A 6,050-nucleotide genomic window follows, 5' to 3' on the forward strand; every position below is an offset into this window, starting at 1 on the left:
TTCCATTGTGAAAGATTTATGCTGTACCCACACTTTTAGCTTAGTGGACCTGTAAATATTCAACACATGTCATAGAGCTTCTAGAAGAAGCATACTCACTTGAGGTCTCAGAGTCAGGCATGTGGTGTCTACTAGTATTAATAGCGTGCTGGAAGCTGCTTTCTAAATTATAAATAATTTTCTTTTGAATATGGCATAGCCTAAAATCTTATGCTATGACTTCCATACTGGGGACAGCCAGAGATTCTACACAATGTTCTTATGACACAGAAAGTACCATTTGGCCTTTACCAGGTCACATATGGACTGAACCAAGAGCAAAATCCTCTCTTGTGGAGGGCTCCACTTAAAACTATCCACCTTCTAAATACAAGCTACATTCACAAGTGTTATATTCATCATTTTCACATTCCAAAGAAAATAATAAAGTACTATGACTCTTTCTTATTGATAGAAGTGCAGCATACATTAACTCCATTTCACTTTGGAAGGTAGACATGCCTCAGCGTATGCCATAAATCTGGGTCTCCTAAAACATTTTATTATGGCAGACCCATGAACAGTCTACGTATGGCCCCTCATTGTCTTTGTACATCATACTGGGGCATCTCAAATGTTTACCTCTTTGTATTCTCAAGTTCAATTGCAAAATGCTATCATAATAATGAAACAGTGTCTTGTCAGCATTAAGTCAAGATGGCCAAATTTCACTTGTTCTATATTTTGATAGAGATAAATAAGGCTTACTTTGCCCTAGAGAAAGATCTTTGGTTAGTGAAAACTACTTCATATTCCATTTTGACAAAAATTAGAAGGAACATATTCACTAGACCAAAAGACATTGCATCAGAACACATGTTGTAGGGGTGCCTGAGTGGCTCAGTGGGTTTAGCCTCTGCCTTCAGCTTAGGTCATGATCTCAGGGTCCTGAGTCATCATTCTACTTTCTGTCTCTACGATTTTTACTACTTTGAATATTTTATATAAGTAGAATCATATAGTATTTACCTTTCTGTGAGTTGATTATTTCACTTAGCATAACGTCCTCAAGGTTCATTCACATTGCACCATATTCCTTTTTAAAGTTGAAACATTCCATCATATGTATATACCATATTTTGCTTATCTATTAATCTGCCAATGGACACAATTTGCTTCTACCTTTTAGCTATTGTAAAAACTTTGGATGTACAGATATCTTTGAGACTGTGCTTTCAATTGTTTAGGGTATATACTCAGAATTGCTGGCTTATATGGTAAATCTATGTTTAAATTTTTGAGGACGAGCCATCTATTTTTATATATTGGCTATGCTATTTTATATCCCTACTAGCCATGCATAGAGGTTCCATTTTCTCCATATCTCACCAACATTTGTTGTTTTCTGTTTTTCTGATAGTCATCTTAGTGGGTGTGAAGAAGTATGTCATTATAGTTTTGATTTACTTTTCCTTAATGATTAGTGATGAGCATCTTTTCTTGTGCTTATGGTCATTTTTATCTTTTTTTTTAGAGAAATGTCTATTCCAGACTTTGTCCATTTTTAAATTGTTTTTTAAAAATTTTTTTGTTGTTGAATTTTAGGATTTTTCTATATACTCTAGAATTGATCTCTTATCAATTATGTGATTTGCAAATGTTTTTACCTTTTGTGTGGGTTGTCTTTTTATTGTGTTGATAGTATCTTTTGATGTACCTTTTTCTGTTACTCCTGAAGTCTGTTTTGTCTACATTCTTTTCTGTTCTCTATATTTTTGGTGACGTAGCCAAGAAATTACTGCCAAATCTAATGTCATGCAATCTTGCCCTGCTTTCTTCTAGAGATTTTATTGTCTTATTCATAGATTTATTTTAAGTCATAGATTTAAGTCATAGTTTTAAGTTAATATTTGCAAATGGTGTTACATAAGGGTCCAACTTCATTTTTTTTTTATAGCTAAAACTAAAGGAAGACAATAGGTTTACCTTAATAAGTCACAAAATTTTTCAAGGGGCACCTGGATGGCTCAGTCAGTTAAGTGTCAGCCTTCAGCTCAGGTCATGATCTCAGGGTCCTGGGATCAAGGGTCATATTGGGCTCCCCACTTAGAGGGGAATTTGTTTCTTCCTCTCCCTTTCTGCCCATCTGCCATACTTGGGCTGTTTGTCTCGCACTCTCTCTCTCAAATAAATAAATAAATAAATAATAAAATCTTCTAAAAATTTTAAAAATCACAAAATTTTTCAAATTGAGAGGGTATTTTTACATTTTTATTACTTATATAAAATGCTATCTATGATATATAATAGTTCAGTTCTGAATGAAAAAAATGGTGTACTATATATTAGGTAATTCTATTTAAAGAAAAAGAAAAATTAGATGATTGCATTTATAAGTATTTTGTTTAATGAGGTAACAACTGCAAGTCATGACATTTATTTCAAGCTTATTTGAACTATATGTAACTTTAGAACTCTAACTTAAACTTTTAAGAAAATAAACAATTTCCTTTGATTCATAATTTTGGTTTTCTTATAATTTTATTTAACCAGGTTATTGGATATTCATATGGAATTCATCTTCAGTAGACTAAAATGATATATCTTAAATTTTTTATTTCTTTATTTCTAAAGTTTAATTAAAATAATAGAAAAACAAAGAAGTGAGTGAGACAAATTTATTATTAGGTGATATGAACTTTTTTTTTTTAAAGAAGAATATTGATTTAAAATTCAGGAGACAGGGGCGCCTGGGTGGCTCAGTGGGTTAAAGCCTCTGCCTTCGGCTCAGGTCATGATCCCAGGGTCCTGGGATCGAGCCCCGCATCGGGCTCTTTGCTCAGTGGGGAGCCTGCTTCTTCCTCTCTCTCTCTCTGCCTGCCTCTCCGCCTACTTGTGATGTCTCTGTCAAATAAATAAATAAATAAAATTTAAAAAAAAAGTCAGGAGACAGAATAGTCTAGATTTTTCAGGATAAACTTTTGTGATTATAGAAAAGCCACTGGACTTCATGTGCTTCCTAAGCTTCAGTTTAGTCATTTTCATAATTAGAGTCTTACATGAGGAAATTCATATAATTTTCTCTAAAATCTATTCTATTGATACATCCCTTTTTTATTAAAAGAATATACTAGATGCTATAGTTTATAATCTAAAGGACTCTCTTCATCCATCATGCAAGTCACCTCCAGATAGTGATTAGAGTCAAGTTTGTAAATGGTATATAATTCACCACATTCTAGGATTCAAATAGCCAAAGTCTAAATTGCCATCGAAGCACTAAATATGGGTGAGTGTAAAGTTGTGAATAAAATATGTTTTCATTAGAAAAAAATGGCAGGGTGTTTGTGAAATAAATAAAAATAATGAGAGTATGTGTTAGGAGGGAATCTAAACTGATTAGAAGAAAATGATCAGATTTTTTGAAACTATAGTTTTGGAAAAAATATCTTCATTTATCCCATGATATCAGATATACTTTTAATATTTGAGCCATGGTGGTTAATTATAGAGGGACAGTAGAATAGTTAAACATATTCTAGCCATCAATATATTATTTTTTAGTATGTATCTATACACATGCATTTAAACATCAAGTAATTGAACAAACAAAATATGTTAATGTAGTTTGATTCATGCATTATGACTAAAGGGATATTTAGTTATTCCAGCTCTCTGTAGTCTCTTGTTAAAACAATATATATGTTACATATATATGTATATATACATATACTATACATATGTCTGAGACGTGATTGCTCTTCATCAGCTTGCTCCAAATAGAGGCCCTTTGGGTTCATGTCTGCAGGTAATATTATAAAACATATTTTGTTGTTGAATTATATGTCTAATTTGAATATATTAGAGTCATATTTCATTCATACTGAGGAAAGAGAAGTCCAGTTACTTATGCAGAACATGCACTACAAGGATGAACAAGTATTAGTTCTGTTTTTCTGTAATACAGTTTTTTGTGTCTGAGTTGTGACTATAAATTTGTAAATACTATGTATCATTCTCCTTTGAACATAAATGTAATAATTATGTTGGATCTATGCTAAACAGGAGGGGCATTATTACATTTTTATCACTATGCAGGGGAGGATGGATGGACTGATTCAACACTGGTGTGAAGATCTTGCCTTAAAAAAAGGTCATGATAATGGACCTGAGTGAAAGTTCTACATACATGGGATCCAAAAGATGGAATGAAAAATAAGCAAGTGGGATGGGGGTGGTTCAAGTGAAAACTGAAGTATTCTATGTGAAGATCTTTATATGAACTTTGAACAGATAGGGACAAAAGATTGTTTAAGTGCTCTCTGGGAACCTCCTACCATTTACTTGGTCACCACATTCCCTTATATTAATTTAAGACAACTTAGTAATTAAAGGAGAATAACAATGTTGGAATCATAATTAATCACAATTAATTTATTTTATTTATGATGTATCAACTTGGCTAGGCCCTAGTGCCCAGGTCTGTGGTCAAACATTATTTTGGATTTTTCTGTGCGATCTTTTGGCTGAGATTAATATTTAAATCTGTTGGGGGCTGTGGGGTAGGCTGGAGAAAGCAGTGAGTTGGAGCCAGGACTAGGGCTTTCCTGGCTCCAGTGAAACTGCTGGGGCCCCATCTTCTGGCAGTCCCAGGAGTTTGTGATGATTGTTGCTACTGCTCCCACCTCCATCACCCAGGCTACTATCTCCTGCCTTCTTCTTCTCTTCCTTCTCCTCCCCTTCTTCCTCCTCCTCCTCTTCCTCTCCCTGGACCAGTCTAATCTCCTCCATACTGCAGCCTCCTCCTGAGCTGGACCCTCAATGTTTTGTCCCCTTGCCAAACTGCTCCTGCTGCTGCTGCTGCCTCCCCATTCAATCTTGTACATCATATCATGCATTATAGGAGGGTGGTACAGGCACCAAGTTGTTCAACACAATGGTCTGATGGGAAGGCAGTCACTCCAGGAACTGGTACATAGCCTCAGGATCACAGGGGAATGCATGGCTAGAAGATTGGCTTTCATAAGTACAGTCTACAAAAAGATTTGCTAGAGCCATTAGTGCACCTCATGAAGGATGTATGTACTATATGTACTGTGGACCTTGTGGTAAGCTTAATGCTTACAAGCAAGTGGATCCGTATATTACCAGGAGAATTTTCTGCCTGTGGCCTTCTCATCATATGGCCCTCTCTCAGTGTGGATATCTATATTTATATCTCTATCTATTCTATGACCTTGGTATTGATCAAAGGATTTATGGAAGGAAAACTATGGAAGATAGAATGTTTAAATGAATGTCTCTGCAGACAGATGAAGATAAGCACAGTATTGAAATGTATTTGCCTTATATTATAAAGCCATAGAAAGCCATGAGGATGATTTTATCATTATTCCTGTGTTGGAGCTCTGAGTGAGTCAAAAGAACAGGAATTTGGAAAACTCTTCAGTAAATATTGAGCAGATCCTAGTAATCTCTTTGTGATTTCTTTTGATTTCTTCCAGTGGGGTCAAAACTTCCCTTATGATGGAATCCCATGGGAGATTTTAGATTCTTTGAACATCTAGATTAAAATGGGCATGAGTATTATAGGACAATTAGATCCCACATCTTTCAGCAATTACTTAAAGAAATACCATAATACTCTATGTGGAAGACATCCCATTGGGGTATTATTAAATGCTATCACAGAGCTCCAAAAGAATAGCCAGTCAAGCCAGTGTAGCAATTTGTAAGACAATTCAGTGAGTTTCGCATCAGGAGCACTGAAGGGCCACTAAATCTCTGAATCATCAGGGATATCACCTGCACATACTAATTTTCTGTGCTTACCAGATACTGGTCATGGTTTGGGGAGAATCTGAAACCTCAAACCAATAGAATTTTCTTCTCCTCTTTTCTTTTCTTTATTTTTTAAAAAAAGATTTTATTTATTTATTTTAGAGAGAGAGAGAGAGCGAGCAAAAGATGGGGCAGGAACAGAGGGAGAGGGACAAGCAGACTCTGCTCTGAGTGCAAAGCCCAATGCAGGACTCAACTCCTCAACCTCCAAGATCATGACTAGAGATGAA

The 6,050-nt window shown here is 35.1% G+C and overlaps 1 pseudogene; it reads left to right on the forward strand.

Annotated features, from left to right (window-relative positions):
• Window positions 1–5,096: 5,096 nt before the first annotated feature.
• LOC125094282 (protein MEMO1-like) lies at window positions 5,097–5,759 on the forward strand (annotated as a pseudogene).
• The last annotated feature ends 291 nt before the right edge of the window (window positions 5,760–6,050 follow it).

Source organism: Lutra lutra, chromosome 2 (assembly GCF_902655055.1).
Source record: "Lutra lutra chromosome 2, mLutLut1.2, whole genome shotgun sequence".
Classification (NCBI taxonomy): Eukaryota; Metazoa; Chordata; class Mammalia; order Carnivora; family Mustelidae; genus Lutra; species Lutra lutra.